The 27,669-nt window shown below is 43.0% G+C and overlaps 1 protein-coding gene across 6 annotated transcripts in view; it reads left to right on the top strand.

Annotated features, from left to right (window-relative positions):
* NACC2 (NACC family member 2) overlaps nucleotides 1–27,669 on the top strand; it is a 209,015-nt gene that overhangs the window by 97,073 nt on the left and 84,273 nt on the right. Inside the window, exon 2 of one of the 6 annotated variants that reach the window (XM_073640153.1) lies at nucleotides 27,216–27,309. The exons of the other annotated variants lie outside the window; for them this stretch is intronic. The gene's annotated coding sequence lies outside the window, so the exon portion shown is untranslated. The remainder of the gene's footprint in view (nucleotides 1–27,215; nucleotides 27,310–27,669) is intronic. 6 annotated transcript variants of the gene reach the window in all.

The raw sequence follows: 27,669 nt of genomic DNA on the forward strand, positions 1-27,669 counted from the left end.
GCCTGTTGGGGTGCACTGCTGCTGTCCTCTTTCTGCATGTCCTCCTACAAGGTTGGGTCAGTTACTATATCATCCACCACCTCGTCTTCCACTTCCGCACTCTGGTCCTCCTCCTGACTTTCTGGCAATTGTCTCTCCTCATCGTCCACCTCTTGTGACACTTTCCCACCGTCGCCTTCGTGTGACCGTGGCTGCTCAAATATTTGGGCATCGCTGCATGCAATCTCCTCTTGCCCCGCTTCAAGTGGACCGGGCGAGAGTCCCGAATCTATAAATGGAAAAGTGAACAGCTCTTTGGAGTGTCCAAGTGTGGGATCGGTTGTCTCTCGGCACTCGGCATGGTGGGAGGAAGGAGGTTCAGGGTGAGGAATATGCGGTCCAGACTCACAGCTACTGAGACTTGACCGTGTGGAAGACAAGGTGGTGGTGGTGGTGGCTAAGTGACTGGAAGCATTATCTGCTATCCAACCAATAACCTTTTCACACTGCTCTGTGTTCAATAGTGGTGTTCTGCGGTCCCCTATTAATTGGGACAGGAAGGTTGAGCGAGAAGATGTGGGTGTTTGTTGTGGCACAATTTCAGCTTGCCCACGGCCTCGGCCTCTGCATGCACTATCCTTACCATCACGTCCAGTTTCCCGTCCCTTGCCCATTTTAAATGGAGGACAATATCTTCCACGCTCACTAAAAATGACTGAATTTGGAGCGAACTTATATGTGATCCGTGTGACGGACAAACCACAGTTTTAAATACCTGGCCTGTAGGTAACTATTTTGAACAGCAAACTGGTGTCAGTTGCTTCACTGACACACTGAAACAAATTTCGAATGGAGGTCAGAAATGGCAGTATTTTCTGAAAACGTATATGTGATCCGTGTGACGGAGAAAACACTGTTTTAAATAGCTGTATTTTTAGCACTGTAATATGGAAAGGACCTGGCTGTATTCTGCAGTGCCAACAAGCAAATGGTGCAGAAAAACTGTGTTCTCTGGATCGCTTTTTAAGCAAATAATGAGGATTAAGATCCAAAAAAAAAGTATTCCAGGCCCCTGAGACCTGGGCCTATTTCTAGAAATATTTAACAGCAGCAGACAGAACTGGAATGGAGCCTCTTGTGCTATATGCACTGCAGTCTGCTATATACCCTGCCTGCCTGCCTATATACACTGCCTGCCTGATATCTCTGCAGATGGATTAGTCCTCAGAAGGACTGTTTGGTGAGATGGATATGTGTCTCTAATATAGTTTGGTACACCTACACTAACTAGAAACAAGCGAATCTCTCTCTAGCTCAGCAGCAGCTCTCCCTACACTGTCTGATTCCGGAGTGACTGTGACGAGCACAGCGGTGCCAGGTCTGATATAGACCTGATGACGCTGTGTGGCCAGCCAATCACTGTAGTGCCACAACCAACATGGCTGCGGCATTACAGTGAGTGGCCGGCAATCCGAATCTAAAGAGCACCAAACATGCAGGGAGGAGACCCGAGCTCCCGCCGAGCAACCCCGGAAATACTCAGCGAGCGCCGAGCATGTCGAACAGTGAGATGCTCGGGTGAGCACCGAGCAGTAGCGAGCATTCTCACTCATCACTAATAGTAACCCATTCCTAAAAAGGTTGGATCGTAAAGGTCTGTTGTCAGTTGGATAACCCTTACCACTTGTCAAGGAATCCTGCACATCAAATTTTCTCCATCTTGATTCCTGATGGGCGGCATCAACATGTAATCCGCCGCTGAATAGAAGAGCATGAGAATATTTGTGAATAATCACTAATTCTTTCTCTGATCTGCAGTTGCTCAAGAACACATTTTGAGCATGTCTGATGACATCTCAGTCAGCTACAAATGATTTAGGGATTTTCTAATTTTTACGATTTATTTAGGTAAATCCTTATGTGAAGCAACCAAGAGGAAAATGCTAAGGACCATGATGATGGTGCTCAGAAGTATTTGTGGTCCATCAAAAAGATAAGCCCATAATCTAAAAAACTCCTTTAGTTGTGTTGTCCTGCATGTACGTATAATCATTCCATGACATTACAATATTGCAATGTGGTGGTTTTGGAATTTAAGAACAGGTTTACCATAGGGGCCCATGTGATATTTTTCTTTATTTTTCTTTGGGCCCTTGTCATTTTATTGTATGTCCCTCATGTCAAGCCAACCGATGAGCCTCCCTTCTGTAGACTTTCCTGTTTTCATGTTACACTTCTCTCTGTTGGATGGAGGGTTCTTATTGATAAAACGTCGTCTTTGTCCTTTAAAGTCCGTCCTGGGATCTTGGTTTTGATGGTGAGATGAAGAAGGCCCTTTATCGCTGCTTTGTAAGCTGCAAGGGGATCTGGTGTTTGTGGTTAAGTAATCTTCCTCTAATGCAGGAGGAAAACAATGCTAAAGCTTCTGTGCGGCCTCCCAGGATTCTTACAACATTTATCTTTATTTCCTTTTAATTTGCAGGATTTCTAGTAAACAATATTAAAAATAGAGCCGGGCTCTAAGCCAGTGCGCGCTGTATGTGAAAATACACAAACGTTGACTTTCACTTCTTGTTATTCGGAGACTGTATTCACTGGAATCGGTGTTAGTAGCAGTACGTTCTTGGCCTGCACACACCTGCCTATCTTGGTTGCATCACAATCCTAAATATCTGGTTGAGGCCAGGCCATATTTACCATAGAAGTAGCCCCAAGTACTTGGCATGGTAGCCTGCAGAGTAGATTGGCTCCATCTTGCTTCCTCATGGGCGGTATCAACATGTAACCCTGCCCCTCTCTTTTTTTTTTGTTCATGCCCTTGAGTAGAAGTATTGGTGACTAACCACTAACCCTTTCTCAGATCTGCAGTTTGAGATCAGGGAAGACATTTTGATAATGTCTGCCAAGATCTCAGTCAGTTCCAAACGATTTAGGAATTTTCTACTTTTTAAAATTTCTTTTGGTAAACTCTAGCCCCGATTCATCAAACCATTTTTTGCCAGAAGTCGTAAAAATGTTTGAAATTGCTACAAACCTTTTTTTTCCATAATGTGGAGCTGTGCAAAGATTTTTGCGACTTTTTGGCTTTTATTTTTTACGTTGGTCCCAGCCAGCTCCCTTAATTTTTTTAAAAAGTGGGCAGAGGTTCATGGGGAGAGGGGCCTGACAGAACACATCTGACAAATTCGTAATGATTTACACCACAAATGTAAAGTAAATTACGACAGAAACGTAGATGAGTCTCTGACCTGTGTGCATTTTGTTTGGCAACTAAAAGATTCTCCAAGAGTCGTTATGCGAACAACATAAAAAAATGGACTTAGGAGGAAGTAGCTGACGCTAAAGTTGGCCGTTGCGACGGTATAAGGCCTGACAGGGTGTTTGGGTGGATAGATGCGCAACTTGAAGCTCCTGGTGCCGAACGCAAAATCTGTAACATGGCTCTCACCTACCATGTGCCTTTAATTAAACTGGTGTCATTTTAAGAAGCAAAAGGGCCTTTGAGTACCTCTGCTCTCCCATTTTTGAAATGTTAATTCTCGATCCAGATAACTCTTTCCTCTGTCCCCTCTACTGTCTGTAAATTATGAAGATGACCGGCTGAGGAGTTATGCGTGACTACAGGACCATTTGTTTGTAGTCTGTTACCAGGGGAGACAAAGATTTGCATATGAGCTGTTAACTCAAAATTGGAGGATTTATTTGATTTTCTTTTAGATTACATCCAATTTTAAGCAATCGTATTTACTAACAATTGTCCACAAAGTATTTTTTTTATTTTTTTTTTAACAAGGGTCTGTGATTTTGTATTTCACTGATGATCACTGTGTCAGACTGAAGAACATCCAGCCCACCAGAGGATTTGATTCTGAGAGCCCACCTTTCTCCCCCACGCAAGAGCCCCATAGCTGCTGCAAGGTTTGCACTATGAACTCTCCTGAAGGAGAAGCCAAGGCCCACCGGAGAATTCTCCGGTTCTCTGGTGGGCCAGTCCAACCCTGCTCGCGTTTATAAAAAAAAAACGAGTCCCAAATGCTTGCAGTGCAACTTCCCAAGTTACTATTTACAGTGGACCAAGTAAACAGCTGTATAAGTTATTGACTAGGTAAAAAAAAAAGACTATCTCAATGAAAACTTTTCAGAAATCTGACATTTTTGGATAAAATACCCGTAATCTCACTTTGATTCTAGAATGAGGCAGATCAGCCATTGAGCCTGGGAAGCGTCACAGTGCATTAGTTAGTAGATTTTTGAGGGATTGTTTCGGGGTTGCGCTGAGCAGGGGGTGATTAGCTGCTTCCTATTTCTGCTTATTTCTACAGATTTAACAAGGATGGGTGGGCAAAGACTTAACCCAATTTCTGCTGGATGCTTTTTAGGCTTCTACACAAGGCGTGAAAACAGATGTGATATCTCTCACTTGGGCCTGTTAAATACATTTCATCAATATATAATGGCAAAACTGAGCTTCTTTATTAAAACTGATCCTGCTGAGTAATATTCGGGTACCCCTTAGACGTAATATGAGCTTGTGAAGCTCCTGGGCCTGATGCAAAATAGGTAACAGGGCCCTCAATTATTCCATCATCCTCTCTAATACTGGGGTCCGCTTGCGTGGCGCAAAGTCCCGAGTCTGAAGCAATTGGAGTAGGGGATACCATGGCTTATAGGTTTGTTGTCTGCTTTGGATAGTAGTGTGTGGATCCCACATCATTGCTGCATTTGTGCTTATACAACATTGGACCTAGAAAGAAGGTTAATGAAAGCAGTGGGGACACCCTGCCAAGAGATTGTTGTCCAAAGTGGTCAACTTCGTTAATGCGTTATTTCCAATTCCGACTTTAGTCTTTCTACGGGATGTGCGCCATGACATCCAAACAGAGATTGCATGGTGAGGTGGCTTTCTACATTCACTGGTATGGGTGTTGCAAAAATAGCCTTGCATGTTCTCCACATAGAAGTGGAAATGCCATAAATGGCTGACTTGGGAACATCTCTCTAAGGCCGGGTTCACGTAACGTTTCTGCATCATGTTTGTGACTCTGACTGGGATTCTGTGTGAAGCCTTGAAAAACGGGATTCAGATATAACCACCGAAAGACTCAATCACTATAGTAAGGCAGACAGAATTACTTGGTACTCCATATGGCCTCCGTTCCGGCAGTGCCCATCCTTTTATGAGGGCTCAAAAGAATCATCTATCACACTATTGTGCTGCCTAAAAAAGACAGACACTTCCAGAATGAAAGGCAGACGGAGTTTAAAGTGAGCCCCGATGAAGTGACTAATATTTCAGAAAAGTTGCCTTGGTGTCCTACAAAGGTAGGTACTGTTGCGAAATATTGACAGCCTTTACAGTACAAAGATGGGCAAATCTTCCTCAGAATGTGAATGAGGAAATATAAATTGTTTCCCCAGACCAAGCAGTTTAAGATGGGTCTGTCCCAGTTAGTTTAATATATAAAACTGTGCTACAGCGAATGAGATTTTATGATAGCAACTGGAAAGGTTGAGTGGCCAAGTTTTGGAGACCTGTTCGGTTTCATGCTTGACCAGTTCCTCAACCACAATTGTTAAGCAATGCCACATCTGTGCCTGAAATCTGTGGAACCTTCTGGATCTGTATCTAAAGTTACTCCTTCTTGGACACTACTTCTTTTGGGGAAAATGGGGCAGGTTGTTAAGATTTGTGACATACTTCATTATTGTAATCTTTGGGCTGATGCTTGCCCTGTGGCATACCTTTCTGAAACCATAGAGTATTTTGTGTATACGCAATGAGTAGCCTTGTTCTCCCAAATCCTAAAATATCTACCCCATCATTTGTTTCTCTTATCCATGCTTGATCAAGTTATTTTCCAGATGTCCTGTATCTCAGACTTTTCATCCAAAAGTTTGGAATCACTTGTTAAAGAACTTCTTGGACAATAACCATCTGGTATTGAGGTGGAGTGCTGAAGCGCATGCCCTATATCTACTGGCTTCTTGCATGTTTTAATTTTGTCAAAATCCTCCAGCTTTGACTTCTCCATGTTTGCTGACCCACGTGCTAACCACCGTCTCCGTCTTCTGCAATTGCTAACTCTGGTTCTCAAGCAACTCTGTACTTCTTCTCAAGGTTCTTACATTGGATATACCATAAATATCTAATAGGTCTCAGAAGTAGGACCTGTATCTGTTAGGGAACAGCAGCAGGGAGATCACTCAGATCCCACCACTGCCACCGATTTGTCAGGAGAACACAGTCGGCAGCCTCCAATTGTCAGGACAATTACACAATTGACTAATGAATGATAGACGAGGCCACGGCTGTTTTCACAACTAGACCAGTTATTGGGGAACTCACAGTGAGCGTATGGTATATACACATCTGATTCCAATACATGGAAAATATTAGACACCCCTGTTACATGTAGCGTATGGCTTCAGGGGTGCTGTTTATAGAGCAAGAGGAATGAAGCTTTTCAGTTTTATATATTTAATCCGAAAAGTAGGCAGTGTTTATAAAAATATACAAGATGTCACAAAATTGACAAAACAGTATTGTATATACAGTCACACAAAATAAAAAGGGATGACGAGAAATGTACTAAGCCTGTGTCATGGAAATGGCATGCATCGGAGTGAAGGGAAACAGTCCTCCTTTTTTTTTTTTCTTCTTTTTTTTTTTATTGCAGGGAAACTGTACAGCACGACACTGCACTGTGTCTTCCAGGACTGACAATGACAAAAACCTCAAACCTCTGATTTTTTTAGATATAAACCATGCCTACATATCTCTCCTTGGTGAGATCATATGGGGGCTAGTCATGGGAATTGGCTAGGTTCTCAAAAATTCAAATTTTAGGATATTTCTGCCCCTGGAGGCCCTAGCAGGAGATATTAATGCCAGATTTCCCTTCATGATTTTAGCTATCCATAGATCGTAAACATGGCATATACTGTATATTGTCATCCATCTGCCCGATATTTAATTTGGCGGTGCTGCCGCGACCTCCCAGTGATGTAAGACAATGTGTTACGTTCGCCACTTCGTCATGACGCCAAAAATTTGTCTCTCTTATCGGTCATATCTGTGCCATTCATAAAGACCCAGTATTCATAATTTGGAAAGGCGGACAAAGTTACTCAAAGCAGTCTGTCTGCAGTTATGTGACACAGGGAGGCTAGACCATTCCCCCATTCCTGCTGGCGTCCATACACCAATGAGTGGAGAGGTGGTTGCACATGCTCTGCCTCTTTCCAATCATTGCTATGAGGGTTCCAGATAGAGCCAAGAATATTCGCTTCATCAAACTCAACTCCTAATCAGATGTGGTGCCCTTTCTGGAAAGCACAAGCCATGTTTTCTACCCCTTTTATATTTCTTTGAAGAAAAGAACTGTGTAAGCACTGTGCGAGCTGGCGACCTTTTAAAGGGATTGTCTGACATTACATTTTTTTATGCCTGAATTTGCTACTAATGGTGGCAATGTAACACATCATCAAAGGTGTAATGGGTCCCGATAGGTGCATATGGTATCTGCCCTAATCACCCTGAGGAATGGTTGAGAAGAAAGGCTCTAAGATGCCATTAGCATTCCTTATCTCCAGATGGGATAACCATAGTGATATCCAATCTCTCCAATCTTTACCCAACTACCACCTCTCCCAGATACCATATTTTTGAGAAGACCACCCCTAATCTAGACCAGATTTTTCTGTCGTTTTAATTCTCTTACATCTTATGTATATTGTCTCTCTTTTTAGAGAAGACCACCTCTGTAGACTACTGCAATTACGGGATGTCATGGCGAAAAAGTTTCTGCCAGGCCACATGGTCAGAGATGAGCGAATTAATTCACACAACCAATATTTAGTGACCAGGTCAGTTTTCCGTGGTTGCCGGATGGAAACCCTGCAAATCACCTGCCACCTTCCAGAACCCTCATTGATTAGATGGCCTGATACAACGTAATCAGTGCAGCATGACGCCGGCACAGCCTTGTGTCAGATGGCGGTCTTGGTAGGTAGAAGGTATTTTGTAGGGGTCCAACCAGCAGAATACTGATCTGGTCATTGGATTTGGGTCCTGCAAACCTCTTTGATCATCTCTTCACATAGACATTAGATTCTCGATATTTCCCATGGAAACATTTTGGGAATAGGTCGTCCTTATCAAAATCGGAAATGTAAGACCAACCCTATTGGGATATGAGCTATATGCAAGGTGGTGTCACTTTCACCTTGTTCCAAGGAGCAAACGACATTCTCCTGTGTATTGCTTCACCCACTTCCTTTATACATCGTAAGTAGCCAGAATGAAATAGTGGCGTTTGTTTTATGTCCTGTTCCCTAAACAAGCGTGTGGTTATGTGGAAATCTGTATGACACAGGCGCTTTGTTCCATGTGACCTGCTTTTGTATCCACTGCAGATATTCATTGCTTTCACAATACGTACATTGTTATCTCCGCTCTACGTATGTTACCGGAGGTCGCAATCCTACACAAATGCAGAAAAGACCAAATAAACCCAGAAGACTACGTGGGCACGAACATGTAAAATACACATTGTGTGGGTCACGCTCACTCCCGTTTCCGATCATGGGATCAGATGTGACTGGTTTGTGGGATAATGTTTTGCATTGTGCCCATCACCTCGGCAAATACGTGATTTGAGGGTTTTGGAATTTCGGCCCCACCCGATAGAATGTGTTGGAAGATGTCGCTGAATCCCTGTAATAGTTGGTGTTTATGGAGGGAGTAAAGTTTGGTTAACTGCTTGTTGACCTTCCCTATAAAGTTGGGTACTCCTACTGTTGTGAGACTACAACTCCCAGCATGCCATGGAGATCTAAGGTTTTCAAAACTTTTGAGCACTGAGTGACACTTAGACCATGCAGTTTTACTTCACTAGATCTTCTACAGACCCTACCAATACGATTTCTACCCTCATGCCAGATATTACGTTTTCCCAACATGGAGTCAACAATAGATCTAACACAGGCCCAAAAGGGGTGAAAACTGTCACACTGGCCCCAGAGGGGCTTAATTTACACTATCCAAAATGGGTTTGATCATTACATCTTACCCTGATATTACAAGGGATGGTCATTAAATCACACAAGCACATTAGGTACAGTATTTCTATATCTTGCACTGATCCAACACGACATGATCACTAGATCTTACACTGATTTCACAGGGGATAAATGGATCACACAAGTCCAATAAGGAATGATAACTAGGTCTGAAATCTGATCCGTCATGGCATAATCTCTAGATCTCACACTAACGTTTCGTAGATTACGCACAAGTTCAATGGGGAATAATCACTGTATCTGACATCTAAAAATCAGTAGGTCACACAAGTTCAGTAGGTGTACATACAGTACAGACCAAACGTTTCGACACACCATCTCATTTAAAGATTTTTCTGTATTTTCATGACTATGAAAATTGTACATTCACACTGAAGGCATCAAAACTATGAATTAACACATGTGGAATTATATACTTAACAAAAAAGTGTGAAACAACTGAAAATATGTCTTATATTCTAGGTTCTTCAAAGTAGCCACCTTTTGCTTTGATGACTGCTTTGCACACTCTTGGCATTCTCTTGATGAGCTTCAAGAGGTAGTCACCGGAAATGGTCTTCACTTCACAGGTGTGCCCTGTCAGGTTTAATAAGTGGGATTTCTTGCCTTATAAATGGGGTTGGGACCATCAGTTGTGTTGTGCAGAAGTCTGGTGGATACACAGCTGATAGTCCTACTGAATAGACTGTTAGCTGCTTTTTTCTTTCCATAATACAAATTCTAACAGTCTATTCAGTAGGACTATCAGCTGTGTATCCACCTGACTTCTGCACAACACAACTGATGGTCCCAACCCCATTTATAAGGCAAGAAATCCCACTTATTAAACCTGACAGGGCACACTTGTGAAGTGAAAACCATTTCCGGTGACTACCTCTTGAAGCTCATCAAGAGAATGCCAAGAATGTGCAAAGCAGTCATCAAAGCAAACGGTGGCTACTTTGAAGAAACTAGAATATAAGACATATTTTCAGTTGTTTCACACTTTTTTGTTAAGTATATAATTCCACATGTGTTAATTCATAGTTTTGATGCCTTCAGTGTGAATGTACAATTTTCATAGTCATGAAAATACAGAAAAATCTTTAAATGAGAAGGTGTGTCCAAACTTTTGGTCTGTACTGTATATCTATATGTCTTATGCTATGTCCACACTAGTTTTTTTTTTCTGCAGCAAAACCTGATCTCTAGCCAGGAAAGAAGCTGCGTCAAAAACGCAGGTCTTGGTGCGTTTTTCAGGATCGCAAAGTTCAGCTTTGCTTCCACCACAGAAGCATGAACACAGGTCACCAATGCATGACATATGTGAAATCATATTATCCAGAATTACAAATGTAACAGTGAGGGAGGTGAATTGTAAAGGAATAGTTTTTCTAAGACACTGGCAGTGCATTGTTTGTAGGACACTATTTATTTTCACACTATGATCAGCCATTGAGTTGCTCAGAGAGTGTTCAATTTCACACCTCCGTGGGCCACAGGTATTATTCAATCTCACACCTAGCTCAGCCAATGTTTACACTTTACAAATCACTAATTTAATTAAACTGACCTAATCCAAGCTTCCATTTCGGGTGACAACAACAAGATGGTAAAATCACAAAAATAAGAGTTTCACATACTGCTGTACTTTTTTTTTCCCACTAAAAATGCAGCAAAACCTGTTAACTATGTTCACACTAGGCATCTTTTTCACCACCCATTACTTCCAGTGGGTGAAAAACGCAGAAAAAACGCTGAAAGAAGTGACATGCTCTATTGTGAAAAAAACATGCAAAGCACAAAATACTGATGACACATAAAGCAATGTGTGTGCATGAGATTTCTGAAACCTCATAGACTTTGCTGGTACTGTAAAACGCAGCTGAATATTTGCATAAAAAAAGCTGAAAAAACACCTAGCGTGAACATGGCCTAAGTCCTTGAATTCAGATTTTCATTCAGCCACTTTGCCCCCCTGGTGTATAACATCCGGTCTCTCACCCCTGGTATATAACCTTCGCCCTCCTGCCTCCGGTGTATAACATCTGGCCCCTTACTCCCTGGTGTATAACAGCCGGCCCTTTACCACCGGTATATAATCTCCGTCCCCGGTGTATAACCTCTGGCCCCCGCCATGCCGTCTGCCTTTACTAACGTGACAGAGTGGCCGGTGGTGCAGAGCTCCCTGATACCAGCACGGTCCTGTAATAGGAGCCACCGGGGTAACAAGTCTGTTCATGACATTTCTTCCCTTCAGAATCTTCCCCCATCACCTGTGAGTGATATTATTGAGACGTGGAAGGAACCGCAGCAACTCAGCCACAAAGTGGAGACCCTGTAATGTTACAGAGCGGGGGGCCGAGTGCTGAGGAGCAGTGGGCAGAAAAGTCACCACCGCTCTGCTGACCCCATAACTGCAGAGTCCAGACCTCCTCTGGTATAACATCAGCACAAAAACTGCGCCCCCACCAGGAGCTTCATGGCGGAGCAGCTGCATGCAGCCGTACATCACCAAGCACAATGCTGAGCGTCGGATGGAGTGGTGTTAAGCCGCCACCACTGTACTCTGGAGGAGACGTGTTCTGTGCAGTGACGGATCACACTTCTCTATCCGGCGTCTGATGGAGGAGTCTGGGTTTGGTGATTCCAGGAGAACGTTACCCCCTGACTGCATTGTACCCGCTGTACAGATGGTGGAGGAGGATAATACTATGGGCTGTTATCAGGGGGCGGCCTCGGCCTCTTAGTCCCAGTGACGGGAAATCTTAAAGCTTCAGCACAAGACATTGTGGACAATTGTAGCTTCCAGCTTTGTGGGAACAGTTTGGGGAAGACCCTTTTCTGTTCCCCATGACTGCGCCCAGTGTACAAGCTCCATACAGACATGGGGGGGGGGGGTTTGGTGGAAGAACATGACTCAGCTGACTCAGCGCCCATGTATTTGGGGAGTCAGGAGAGGGCTATGTTAAAAAAAGACCAGTTTATGGCCAGTTTAAAAAATAAAGCTGTGAGACAGCCATAACTTGTCTGACTTCACAAATGCTTTTTTGGATGAATGGACAAAGATTCCCAAGGTCTTGCAGAAATCATTCCAAAAAGAGTGGAATCTGTTTAGGTGCCATAAAGGACATAAGTAGATTTCACCCTGATCCAGCAGAGGTCAAGCACTAGATCATACATGAGTCCAATAGTGAGAATTTACTAGATCTCACTGAATTCTATATTGACCCAAGAAGGGCTGGGCACTAGGTTTTACATTGGAAACAGGGTTTCTCAGACTTCCCTTGGGGAAAAAAATGTTGCAGACATATGAGACGTCAATTAGGACAAAATATGTAAATATGGCTGTTAATAGCTATCCATTATTTTTCTCTTTTGTGCCATTACCATCTATCTCGACTTGTGCTACTTTGTGGTTCCGCACTTGCAGATTGGCATCTTGTTGACTTGCACACAGAAATTTGGGGACTTGCCAGGACACACTTGCAAGCAGAAATCCTGCCCAGGACAAAGCAGAACCGAGGCGTTAGACGGGACTAATGTACAATATGTCACAAACAGTTCCTTGCAGTTTACAAAAGCCACAGATGGGCAGATAAGGTCCTTAAAGCCTTGCTACCTTGGAGATGTGCTGACAACACAATGTGGTCATAACCTAACCTGTCACTGTATAGAGGTGCCGGGAACATTCAGGTCTTCACACCGATAAAATGCTGTTCCCGCTGCCGTCTCTCCCTGACCCTTCTTTGCAATGGAAAGGAATTTCTATGCTTCATTTCTCAATCTCGGCCTTCCTGGCTGCACAAGTGAAATGTAATTTTCCTATTGAAGGCTTCACGTTGTGTGTGTGGCGGCATGAACTGAATCCATGGACAATGGTTAGGAAACTTTTCTATTGTCTCCGATAACTTTAATCTCTTGTCTTTTGAAAATGGATTCCTTCAAGCAGATAACTTTATTGAATTCCACCAACCCTTTTGTTTACGAAAGGTGTTTTCACTATAATGGCCGGCGACCATGACAATCAGATCAGTCGCACATGATGGAATCCAAGTTTCAGCTCTGAGAACATTGGTTAAGTTCTGGATCTGTTGTGCCGGGTTTGATATGATCGTAGGTTATTGGTCAGGACTAGTTTGCATATAGCAAAGCTGCACTCAAATGACCTCTCCATGTATTTCCATATTATATGGACTCCATATATATAGCTGCTTGTTTACGCCCCAACTCTTCTTTGACTCTGCCATACATGAGCGCTTGCTCTGCCCAGTGCCCCGGTGTTCTCTACGAGAGAGCTGCTATCAGATTCCTCTCACCAAGAACAAAAGGATCAGCAGTCCAAAATTGGACATGTCTGATCCTTATCTCCCCCAACAATTATCTATCTGAAGCTCTCATAAACATTACAGGCCACCAATTTCTGCAGGTTTGGCCTAAAGAAGTCCAATGTGTATGGAGGGCCTTAATGGTTGATGAATACAACCAGTGTCATACTGGAGATCATTGGGGTTCATCACTAGAGGAAATTATTTAACCTTATATACAAGTTAGATTTGGACCTCTGAAGGATTTTCCAGTACACGAAGACTCGGCCACAACGCTGGACTCCAAATGTCCAACAGGAGATAACCCCATTTGGAGGTGACTTTGGATGCAATGACTTCCCAAAAGAGTCTTCTTTCTTTTCATGGGAAGGTTCAGAAATAACTTATAAGATTACAATGCAATGAAAAATGGTCACTCGCATGTTCTGTATGGATGGAGAGACCTCAGGATTATCTATTCTGGTGGTGCTAAGGAAACGTTGATTGTGATTCATCACCTAAAACATTAGTGGCAAATGATTGGCTTCAAACTTCACTTCCTGCTGAACCTTTGTGGCCTTGTAGGGCATATCAGAGGGTCCTCTTGTAGCCATGCCAGCCCCTTGTGCAACCACCTGTAAGCCTTTCTGTTTTGGGGAAAACACACAAAACGGGGGAACGAAAATATACAGCTACATATCCAATCAATCTCCAGGATTTATTGAGGAAAATTTAAACAAATCTGAGTTCTTTATCTTGGCTCTAGGTTCATCATGATTCTATATCTATCCAGCCTTAAAGTGACTGTCCAGGCTTGGGGCTCAAGTCTGCAGCCTCTCAAGATTCTTCAGTACTGGTGTCAGGAGTGGGCAGGTGCACGACCACAAGGATGCGATTTGCATATGTGCGGGCATGTGCCAACTAGGCGTGCACAGCATTGCTCCATACAAATGAATTGAGCGAGGCTGAATACGTCTAGTTGGAATGTGGCAAATCTCATACTTGAGGTCACATGACCGCTGCTCCCGCCTGACAATGCACACTGCGAGGAATCACAAGATTGCTGTAACATAGAGTGAATGCAGACTTAAACCCCAAGCCTGGACAGCCCCTGAAAGCTGCCATATTCTATAGATGGCACCCCCCATACACTCGCATACTTAGCTGAGTGTGCATGTTTTCTTAATGGGAAGACAAGCATATGCCGCTGTAGATCCTGGAGGTGGCTTATCTGCCCTGGAAATAAAAGTATTGGGCATGTTGAATTCCAACTGCCCGCTCTTTTTCTACTTTGACAACTAACATCAGGGGAGAGTCTGGAGGTCGCCATACGCATTAGGTTGTCAGCTGGTCCCACCAAAATCAGTCTATTTAACCAGTCTTCATCTAGATTTAGCCAATCGACTACCACTTTATAGCATTGGGTATGTAAAAAAAATAGTGGACCACCCCATGTGTCCCAGTTTTACTCACAATGGGGAAGGTTGTGGGGGGCATTACGCAGGTTCTTGAAATCCCTAGGGCATGCACTGCTCCTTAGGTGTAACCCAGCGGATCAGTTTTGTGGATTCTCCCTTTCATGCTCTGTTTCCACAATGAGCATTTGGTGAATTTTTGATGTTGCAGGTTTTCTGCAGCATTTCCGCACCTATTAGGTTGCTTGCATTTTTTTTTTCCGTGTATTTTTGATGTTGCTGTTTTTGTCTCTTTTTGGGATGTCCCACTTTAAGTAAACTTCTCTAGTTTTTGATACTTTTATAGCCCTGTGCGGATCACCTGCAGTTTTAGTGCACTTCTGCAGTGGAAACGCATTACAAACACATTTGAATTTTTTGTATAAAACTCAGCATACTCGCATGAGAAATTGACATGTTGTGGATTTAAAAAAAAAAAAAAAACACACCAGAGGTCAGTTTACGCAGCGTAAAACGGAAAGATTTCTATAAATCCCATCCACTTTCCTGGAACTCAAAGACGCTGCAGTTTATTTGCGCAGCAAAAATACAGTGTCAAAAACTCATAAAAGAAAGCTCTTTTTGGGCGATATATATATATATATATATATATATATATATATATATATATATATTTATTTTAAATGGAAATTTTTTAAAACTATTTTTCAAAAGTGGAACTTTCCCTAAATATTATTTGCGAGCAGAATCGAGGAAATCCATATGTTTTCCAGTTGTGGGATGGAGGCGGGGAGTAGGAATGAATCCTAATAATAGTTTTTCTTCCACGTTGCGTAATTTTGCATTCACATGTTATAATAGATAGTGCGATTATATTTAGCTCTGCACGGAAAGTTCCTGGTAAAAGTATAATCTAATTCTTAGGGCATGGGAATTACGTGACACCGAGCCGGGGCTACCATGCACTCTCGGGACTTTCTGACACTTGTTTAGGGGATTACCCTTTAACCCTTGTCTTGTACGATGACTTTGACGATAACATTCTGCACCATTAATTTAGATTTACTCATTGATTTGCATTGGTATAAGTCATTGGTTTGCTGGTACTGGGGTGCACTGAGACCCTCCAACCAACCAGCAGAAAGTCTGTCTTACTGTAGGCACCTCCATCTGCCAAGGATTTAAAGGGGGATTGTCCACAATTTTACGGAAACTTAAAATACAATAGTGAAATTACTTTTTTTTTTTTTTTAACCATTTCACCTGACGTGGATTTTTTTTTCCGCATTTTTTTAATACATTATATGGTAAAATTAATGATGTAATTCAAAATGACAACGCATCTTGCTAAAAAAACAAGCCCTAATACGGCTATGGCCGTGAAAAAATAAAGTTATGGCTCGTAAAGGAAAGCAAGAAAAAAAAAAATGACATTAAAATGGCTGCTTTGTTCCAAGGTATAGAAGACATCAAACAGCGCCACACGTAGCTAAAGGTTGTGTCTGGTACTGCAACTCAACCGTATTCAGTTCAAGATGAGCTGCAATACCGTACACAGCCTGAAAGCAGGTGTTGCTACGTTTTTTAGAAATAAGCTACTCTGTCTTTCTAATCCTGGACAACTCTTTTATTAAAATGATTTGCCATGTTTTTGCCCATCCTGCCAGCTTGTCTGCGGGGTGTATGGTCTGCCCAGTGTCCAACCTGTACATCTCGTCTCCAAAGGACATGTCTGATAATGCAGTCCATCAGTATTCAAGTTAATGAGAACTGCAATACTAGCACAGCCCATGGACTAAGGGTGGCGCTGTTTTTGAATAAAAAACAAAACAAAACAGACTTTCTGACTAAGGTTACCAGTGAAGATAATAAAGCTGTGGGTGCAGTAATTCAGCAAAACCTGGCACAAGGTGCCCTATGAAGCAGTTGGCTAACTAACTTCTTATGCATCTGTATAGAAGAGAAATTAATAAGAGTTAATGGACTTATACACATTTGGGGGTCATTAAAATATATGTGCTTTAGTTCTTGAAATGATGCAGTTGAAAGCAGAATTTGTTTTTGCATTTTACAATTCCCACCACTAGGGGGCAGTACTTAGTGAATATGCTCAGAGTGAATATGCTCAGAGATGAGGAAGGGTATGTTTTTAAGAAAGATTGGACTCAGGTGTTTTTTTATTGGTGTTTTTTCTGTTTTGATCATGAAATCTCTGGTTTTGAAGTAGCCTTGTATTATTGGAGACTTCACAGCATTACAGAGTATTTCAGGAGACTGTTTTATCAGCTTGCTTTTCTGAATAGCCTTATAATGAAATGAGACTAATGAAAGTAACGTATGTCTAAGGCTGGTTGTTATAAAGTGCTGATAGGGCAAACCATGCTGGGAGTTGCAGTTTTACAACAACTGGAGAACCGCATTGCTCGTCATCCCAGTGAAAAGATTAGTCCATTTCTTCTTGAAGGAGTTGTGCCACCATTAAATATCTTCGCCTTGGCATAGATCCTAATAAATGACCAATATCTGCCAATTACACTCTGTTAAAAGAACCATCCAGTGAAGATTGATGACGTTTACTAACACAGTATGGCGCCACCTGGTGTTCCGAGTGTATATCACTGCGCACGTCCACCTAATGGTGGACACACATGCTCAGTCACCAATGAACCCAATACTGGAGGACACACATGCTCAGTCACCAATGAACGCAATACTGGAGGACACACATGCTTAGTCACCAGATACTTTAATCTATTAGTGGAGAACCACATAGTCACCAATGAGCTCAGTACTGAAGTACACACATGCTCAGTCACCACTGTGCCCAATACTGGTGGATACATATGCTCAGTCACCAGATATTTTACCCTAATAGTGGTGAACCACATAGCCACCAATGAGCCCAATACTGGAGGACACACATGCTCAGTCACCAATGAGCCCAATACTGGAGGACACACATGCTCAGTCACTAATGAGCCCAATACTGGAGGACACACATGCTCAGTTACCAGATACTTTAACCTAATAGTCGTGGACCACTTAGCCACCAATGAGCACAATACTGGAGGACACACATGCTCAGTCACCAATTAATCCAATACTGGAGGACACACATGCTCAGTCACAAATGAACCTGATACTGGAGGACACACATGCTCAGTCATTAATGAGCCCAATACTGGTGGACACATATGCTCAGTCACCAATGAACCCAGTACTGGAGGACACACATGCTCAGTCACCAATGAACTCAATACTGGAGGACACACATGCTCAGTCACAAATGAACACAATACTGGAGGACACACATGCTCAGTCACAAATGAACCTAATAGTGGAGGACACACATGCTCAGTCACAAATTAACCTAATACTGGAGGACACACATGCTCAGTCACAAATAAACCCTATACTGGAGGACACACATGCTCAGTCACTAATGAGCCCAATACTGGTGGACACATGTGCTCAGTCACAAATGAACCTAATACTGAAGGACACACGTGCTCAGTCACAAATGAACCCAATACTGGAGGACACACATGCTCAGTCACAAATGAACCTAATACTGAAGAACACACATGCTCAGTCACTAATGAACCCGATACTGGTGGACACACATGCTCAGTCACCAATGGACCCAATACTCGAGGACAGACATGCTCAGTCACAAATTAACCCAATACTGGAGGACACACATGCTCGGTCACCAATGAGCCCAATACTGGTGGACACACATGCTCGATCACCAATGAGCCCAATACAGGAGGACACACATGCTCAGTCTCTAATGAGCCCAATACTGGTGGACACATATGCTCAGTCACCAGTTACTTTAACCTAATAGTGGTGGACCACATAGTCACTAATGAGCCCAATACTGGAGGACACACATGCTCAGTCACCAGTTACTTTAACCTAATAGTGGTGGACCACATAGTCACCAATGAGCCCAATACTGGAGGACACACATGCTCAGTCACCAATGAACCCAGTACTGGAGGACACACATGCTCAGTCACCAATGAGCCCAATACTGGAGGACACACATGCTCAGTCACCAATGAGCCCAATACTGGAGGACACACATGCTCAGTCACCAATGAGCCCAATACTGGAGGACACACATGCTCAGTCACCAATGAACCCAATACTGGAGGACACACATGCTCCGTCACCAATGAACCCAATACTGGAGGACACACATTCTCAGTCTCTAATGAGCCCAATACTAGTGGACACATATTGTCAGTCACCAGTTACTTTAACCTAATAGTGGTGGACCACACAGCCATCAATAAGCCCGATACTGGAGGACACACATGCTCAGTCACCAATGAGCCCAATACAGGAGGACACACATGCTCAGTCTCTAATGAGCCCAATACTGGTGGACACATATGCTCAGTCACCAGTTACTTTAACCTAATAGTGGTGGACCACATAGCCACCAATGAGCCCAATACTGGAGGACACACATGCTCAGTCACCAATGAGCCCAATACAGGAGGACACACATGCTCAGTCTCTAATGAGCCCTATACTGGTGGACACATATGCTCAGTCACCAGTTACTTTAACCTAATAGTGGTGGACCACATAGTCACCAATGAGCCCAATACTGGAGGACACACATGCTCAGTCACCAATGAGCCCAATACTGGAGGACACACATGCTCAGTCACCAATGAGCCCAATACTGGAGGACACACATGCTCAGTCACCAATGAGCCCAATACTGGAGGACACACATGCTCAGTCACCAATGAGCCCAATACTGGAGGACACACATGCTCAGTCACCAATGAGCCCAATACTGGAGGACACACATGCCCAGTCACCAATGAGCCCAATACTGGAGGACACACATGCTCAGTCTCTAATGAGCCCAATACTGGTGGACACATATGCTCAGTCACCAGTTACTTTAACCTAATAGTGGTGGACCACATAGTCACCAATGAGCCCAATACTGGAGGACACACATGCTCAGTCACCAATGAGCCCAATACTGGAGGACACACATGCTTAGTCATCAATGAACCCAATACTGGAGGACAGACATGCTCAGTCACAAATGAACCCAATACTGGAGGACACACATGCTCGGTCACCAATGAGCCCAATACTGGAGGACACACATGCTCAGTCACCAATTAACCCAATACTGGAGGACACACATGCTCAGTCTCTAATGAGCCCAATACTGGTGGACACATATGCTCAATCACCAGTTACTTTAACCTAATAGTGGTGGACCACATAGTCACCAATGAGCCCAATACTGGAGGACACACATGTTCAGTCACCAATGAGCCCAATACTGGAGGACACACATGTTCAGTCACCAATGAACCCTATACTGGAGGACACACATACTCAGTCACCAATGAACCCTATATTGGAGGACACACATGCTCAGTCACCAATGAGCCCAGTACTGGAGGACACACATGCTCGGTCACCAATGAGCCCAGTACTGGAGGACACACATGCTCAGTCACCAATGAACCCAATACTGGAGGACACACATGCTCAGTCACAAATAAACCCAATACTGGTGGACACATGCTCAGTCACAAATGAACCCAATGCTGGAGGACACACATGCTCGGTCACCAATGAGCCCAATACTGGTGGACACATATGCTCAGTCACCAGATACTTTAACCTAATAGTGGTGGACCACATAGCCACCAATGAGCCCAATACTGGAGGACACACATGCTCAGTCACCAATGAGCCCAATACAGGAGGACACACATGCTCAGTCTCTAATGAGCCCAATACTGGTGGACACATATGCTCAGTCACCAGTTACTTTAACCTAATAGTGGTGGACCACATAGTCACCAATGAGCCCAATACTGGAGGACACACATGCTCAGTCACCAATGAGCCCAATACTGGAGGACACACATGCTCAGTCACCAATGAGCCCAATACTGGAGGACACACATGCTCAGTCACTAATGAGCCCAATACTGGAGGACACACATGCCCATTCACCAATGAGCCCAATGCTGGAGGACACACATGCTCAGTCTCTAATGAGCCCAATACTGGTGGACACATATGCTCAGTCACCAGTTACTTTAACCTAATAGTGGTGGACCACATAGTCACCAATGAGCCCAATACTGGGGGACACACATGCTCAGTCACCAATGTGCCCAATACTGGTGAACACACATGCTCAGTCACCAATGAACCCAATACTGGAGGACACACATGCTCAGTCACCAATGAATCAAATACTGGAAGACACACATGCTCAGTCACCAATTAACCCATTACTGGAGGACACACATGCTCAGTCACCAATGAGCCCAATACTGGAGGACACACATGCTCAGTCTCTAATGAGCCCAATACTGGTGGACACATATGCTCAGTCACCAGTTACTTTAACCTAATAGTGGTGGACTACATAGTCACCAATGAGCCCAATACTGGGGGACACACATGCTCAGTCACCAATGTGCCCAATACTGGTGAACACACATGCTCAGTCACCAATGAACCCAATACTGGAGGACACACATGCTCAGTAACCAATGAACCAAATACTGGAAGACACACATGCTCAGTCACCAATGAACCCAATACTGGAGGACACACATGCTCAGTCACAAATGAACCCAATACTGGAGGACACACATGCTCAGTCACCAATGAGCCCAATACTGGAGGACACACATGCTCAGTCACTAATGAGCCCAATACTGGTGGACACATATGCTCAGTCACCAATGAACCCAATACTGGAGGACACATATGCTCGGTCACCAATGAGCCCATTACAGGAGGACACACACGCTCAGTCTCTAATGAGCCCAATACTGGTGGACACATATGCTCAGTCACCAGTTACTTTAACCTAATAGTGGTGGACCACATAGTCACTAATGAGCCCAATACTGGAGGACACACATGCTCAGTCACCAATGAACCCAGTACTGGAGGACACACATGCTCAGTCATCAATGAGCCCAATACTGGAGGACACACATGCTCAGTCACCAATGAGCCCAATACTGGAGGACACACATGCTCAGTCACCAATGAACCCAATACTGGAGGACACACATGCTCCGTCACCAATGAACCCAATACTGGAGGACACACATGCTCAGTCTCTAATGAGCCCAATAGTAGTGGACACATATTGTCAGTCACCAGTTACTTTAACCTAATAGTGGTGGACCACACAGCCATCAATAAGCCCGATACTGGAGGACACACATGCTCAGTCACCAATGAGCCCAATACTGGAGGACACACATGCGTAGTCACCAATGAACCCAATACTGGAGGACACACATGCTCGGTCACTAATGAACCCAATACTGGTGGATTCACATGCTCAGTCACCAATTAACCTAGTAGTGGTGGATACATATGCTCAGTCACTAATGAGCCCAATACTGGTGGATACACATGCTCAGTCACCAATTAACCTAGTAGTGGTGGATACATATGCTCAGTCACTAATGAACCCAATACTGGTGGATACACATGATCAGTCACCAATTAACCTAATAGTGGTGGATACATATGCTCAGTCACCAATTAACCTAATATTGGTGGACACACATGCTCAGTCACTAATGAGCCCAATACTGGTGGACACACATGATCAGTCACCAATTAACCTAATAGTGGTCGACACAGATGCTCAGTTACTAATGAGCCCAATACTGGTGGACTCACATGCTCAGTTATTCCCCCACAGTCCACTCTTTACATAGTGATTCTCTCTCTTGTTCACTGCAAAGCAGTCAATAGAAATGGCTTTTTGCCCTCCTGGTAAGGGAAGGAGCAGAGTTTTCAGAATCATGACAGTGTAGCTAAGAAGGGACTTGTCAGCTGAAAGAATGGGAAGGAGACTGATTCTATCCAGATCTTGTCCCAGCAGTTCAGATTAGCAGCAGCAGCAACAATACTACTAGTAATATGATGTTAAGTAGGAAAATAGGTTAACTCTTTTAATTTCTTAACACTTTTAGTTGGAAATTGCTGATAACAGAAAACACTAGAGGGCATCACTGCAAGGTGGAGGTAAAATAGATATAAGGTTGGACCTAGTTCACATGGCATGGGTTTGCAATAGGCAAATATGGTGTTCATTTTTACAAAATCTATAGCAAAAATTTTAACTGCCTAGCTCCTGCTCTTTTAGTAGCTGCTTTGAACTGCTGCTCCAGTAGAAATCCATCATAATGGATGCTATTTACAAACGCTTCTCTCGCTGTCTGAGCATGGGGGAGGGGAGAGAAGTTCACAGGGGAAGAGTGTTTGTAACAAGTGTATGGATTCTTGCTAGAGCAGCAGATCAAAGCAGAAACTAAAGGGCATGAGCTAGGCAATTTAAACAGCACATTCAGCATGATGTTTGGGAAAAAATTAAGCAAAATAAGGTAATGGAGTATATTACAAAGATTTATAACTGTGCAAAAGGATAATTAATAATGAAGAAACAAAAAAAAGGTTTTAACCTCTTTACCCCCGAGGGTGGTTTGCACGTTAATGACCGGGCCAATTTTTACAATTCTGAACACTGTCACTTTATGAGGTAATTACTCTGGAACGCTTCAACGGATCCCCCTGATTCTGAGATTGTTTTTTTGTGACATATTGTACTTCATGATTGTGGTAAAATTTCTTCGATATCACTTGCGTTTATTTGTGAAAAAAACGGAAATTTGGCGAAAATTTTGAAAATTTTGCAATTTTCAAAATTTGAAGTTTTATGCCCTTAAACCAGAGAGATATGTCACACAAAATAGTTAATAAATAACATTTCCCACATGTCTACTTTACATCAGCACAATTTTGGAACCTCATTTTTTTTTTTTAGTAGGGAGCTATAAGGGTTAAAAGTTGACCAGCGATTTCTCATTTTTCCAACGAAATTTACAAAACCATTTTTTTAGGGACATCACATTTGAAGTCACTTTGAGGGGTCTTTCTGACAGAAAATACCCAAAAGTGACACCATTCTAAAAACTGCACCCCTCAAGGTGCTCAAAACCACATTCAAGAAGTTTTTTAACCCTTCACGTGCTTCACAGGAATTTTTGGAATGTGGAAGAAAAAAATTAACATTTAACTTTTTTCACAAAAATGTTACTTTAGACCCAATTTTTTTTATTTTTGCAGGGGTAAATGGAAAAAATGGACCCCAAAATTTGTTGTGCAATCTCCCATGAGCACGCAGATACCCCATACGTGGGGAAAAAACACTGTTTGGGCGCACGGCAGGGCTCGGAAGGGAAGGAGCGCCATTTGACTTTTTGAATGTAAAATTTGCTTGAATAATTAGCGGACGCCATGTTGCGTTTGGAGAGCCCCTGATGTGCCTACACAGTGGAAAACCCCCACAAGTGACACCATTTTGGAAACTAGACCCCTCAGGGAACTTATCTAGATGTGTGGTGAGCACCTTGAACCCCCAGGTGCTTCACAGAAGTTTAGAACATTGAGCCGTAAAAATAAAATTTTCACATTTTTCCCACAAAAATGGTTTTCAGCCCCAAATTTTGCATTTTCATAAGGGTAACAGGAGAAATTGCACCATGCAGTTTGTTGTGGAATTTCTCCTGAGTAAGCAGATACCCCATGTGTGGGGGAAAACCACTGTTTGGGCGCACGGCAGGGTTCAGAAGGAAAGGAGTGCGATTTGACTTTTTGAATGTAAAATTTACTTGAACACTTAGCGGATGTGCCCCTGATTTGCCTAAACGGTGGAAAAACCCCACAAGTGACACCATTTTGGAAACTACACCACTCAGGGAACTTATCTAGATGTGTGGTGAGCACCCTGAACCCCCAAGTGCTTTGCAGAAGTTTATAACACGGAGCCGTGAAAATAAAAAAATCAAACTTTTTCCACAAAAATAATGTTTTAGCCCCAATTTTTTTATTTTCACAAGGGTAAGAGGAGAAAATGGACCCCAAAAACTGTTGTGCAATTTCTCTTGAGTACGCCAATACCCCATATGTGGGGAAAATACAGTGTTTGGGCGCACGGCAGAGTTCAGAAGGAAAGGAGCACTGTGTGACTTTTTGAACGCAAAATTGGCTGGAATTGAGAGCGGACACCATGTCGCATTTAGAGAGCCCCTGATGTGCCTAAAATAGTGGAAACCTCCCTGAAGTGACCCCATTTTGGAAACCACACCCCTCAAGGATTTTATCAAGGGGTATAGTGAACATTTTGAACCCAGAGGTACGACACAGAATTTGATAACATTAGGTCATCATATTGAATAAGTTGTCATTAGTCTTGAGCGCAAGTGCTCGCTACTTGAGTTTGCATCGGGTACTCGGATATGCACCATGTAACACGGGTGCTCGAGTGACATGCTTAAGTCCCCGCTCACATGTTTCATGGTTATTAAACACCCAAAAAAAAACATGCAGGGATCGCTCGTGCATGGCAGGCAATCCCCGCGAGGTTTTTTATGCCACGAAGCATGTGGGGCAGAGACAGGAGCACACACAATACTCAATGCATATCCGAGCACCCGATGCAAACTCAAGTAGAGAGCACTTGCACTCAACACTAGTCGCCATATCGTCATCTTTTTTACTTTTGAAAAAAATCCCTAGCCCAACCCTAACCCAACCCTAACCCTAGAGTTTATTTTTTACGCCGTTCCTCGTGCGGTATAAGTGATTAGACGACTTTATTCTTTGGGTTGGTGCTATTACAGCGATACCAGAATCATATCGGGTTTTTATGATTGACAGCTGTCACACACTAAAAGACGCATTTTTTTGCAAAATCTAGTTTTTGCATCGCCATATTTTGAGAGCTATAATTTTTCAATATTTTGACAGACAGTCATATGACGGCTTGTTTTTTGCGGGATGGCGACGTTTTTATTGGTGCCATTTTCAGGCACTTGATATTTTTTGATCGCTTTCTAGTCCGATTTTTGGGAGGCAGAATAAACAAAAAAACAGCAATTCCAGAATTTTTTTTATGCTTTTTTTTTATGCTGCTCCGCGTGTGGTAAAATTTATAAGGTAGCCTTATTCTTCGGGTCAGTACGTTTACAGCGGTACCACATTTATATAGTTTTTCTATGTTTTGGCGCTTTTACACAATAAAAGTTAATAGAAAAAAATATTTTTTTGCATCGCTTTATTCTGAGAGCTATAACTTTTTTATTTTTCGGCTGATGGAGCTGTATGGCGGCTTGTTTTTTGTGGGACAAGATGATGTTTTCAGCGGTACCATTTTTATTTATATTCGTCTTTTTGATCGCGTGTTAATTCACTTTTTGTTTGGCGGTATGATGATAAAGCATTGTTTTTTGCTTCTTTTTTTTTTTCTACCGTGTTCACTAAAGGGGTTAACTAGTTGCACAATTTTATAGGTCAGGTCGTTCCGGACACAGCGATACAAAATATGTGTACTTTTATTGTTTTTTTTGTTTTTCTTTCATAATAATATTTATTGATGGGTACATTATATTTTTATTTTTGGTGGATTTTTTTTTATTTTAGATATTTTTACAATTTTTTTTTCTATTTTTTTTTTTTTTTTAGCACTTTTTGGACTTTTATTCTGTGTCCCACTATGGAACTTTTTTTTTATTCTGATCTCCTGTATAGCACAGGAATGCAGCACCATCCCTGTGCTATTCAGGCTATCAATGCTGCACAGGGAGAAGATAGTTTGGTCATGCACTGCGCATGACCAAAATATCTTCCTGCTGTCTGGTGATCCGGATGTTGTCATGACGACATTGGGTCATCATGGCAACATCCGGGAGCCGCGGCAGACAGCCCTGGAGGCTGGCAGGAGAGGTGAGTATCCCGATCACCTCCCCTTGCCACCGCAATGCTGCGATCAACTTCGATCGCAGCATTGAGCGGGTTAATGTGCCAGGAGCGGTGCAGGACCGCTCCCTGCACATAGCACTGGGTGTCAGCTGACACCCAGCGGCGATCACCCCGCCCCGCTTGTGTGCAGGCGCGATCGCCATATGACCTAATAATACGTCATTGGTCCAATCGGCCCAGGTCACCATGACGTACTATTAGGTCATATGTCAGAAAGGGGTTAATTACATCTGACATCTGTGTTTTTCTACAGTTGTATCACATGTATCTGTACTGATGCAATGTACCAAACTATCAGTGCAGGAGAGATTTGTGCTGTTGTGTTTAGCTCACAGAGGATGGGATACTTTCCAACATTTTAAAGCCCAAAATTAGAACATTTAAGCCCCGGTCTTGGGAATCCCCTCAAAATGACCACTTTTAAGCAATTCTTACATAAGCCTCATCCTTTTTCTGGTCAAATCGCAGACTGAACATGAGTCTACAGTGTGATGCAGCAGCAAAAAAAGACAAACACAGTTCTGGGATGCATTAACAGAAGCATAGAGTCTAGATCACGTGAAGTAATTATCCCCCTCTACTCCTTTTTGGTCAGACCTTATCTGGAATACTGTGTCCAGTTCTGGGCACCACATCTTAAAAAAGAAATGAAGAAACTGGAGCAAGTTCAGAGAAGAGCGACCAGGATGGTGAGTGGACTTCAAACTATGTCCTATGAGGAATGGTTAGAGGTTTTGAGAATGTTTAGCTTGTAAAAGAGAAGACTGAGAGGAGACTTAATAGCTGTCTACAAATGTCTGAAGGGCTGTCACACTGTAGAGGGATCATTCTTATTCTCATTTGCACATGGAAACAAGAGAAGTAATGGAATGAAACTGAAAGGGAGAAGATACAGATTAGATATTAGAAAAACAAAATTGACAGTGAGTGATCAATGAGTGGAACAGGCGGCCCTGAGAGGTGGTGAGTTCTCCTTCAATGGAAGTCTTCAAACAGAGAACAGAGGCTGGACAGACATCTGTCTGAGATGGTTTAGTGAATCCTGCATT

This window comes from Phyllobates terribilis, unplaced genomic scaffold (genome assembly GCF_046119375.1).
Source record: "Phyllobates terribilis strain yellow unplaced genomic scaffold, ASM4611937v1 Scaffold_7__3_contigs__length_470593459, whole genome shotgun sequence".
NCBI classification, from domain to species: domain Eukaryota; kingdom Metazoa; phylum Chordata; class Amphibia; order Anura; family Dendrobatidae; genus Phyllobates; species Phyllobates terribilis.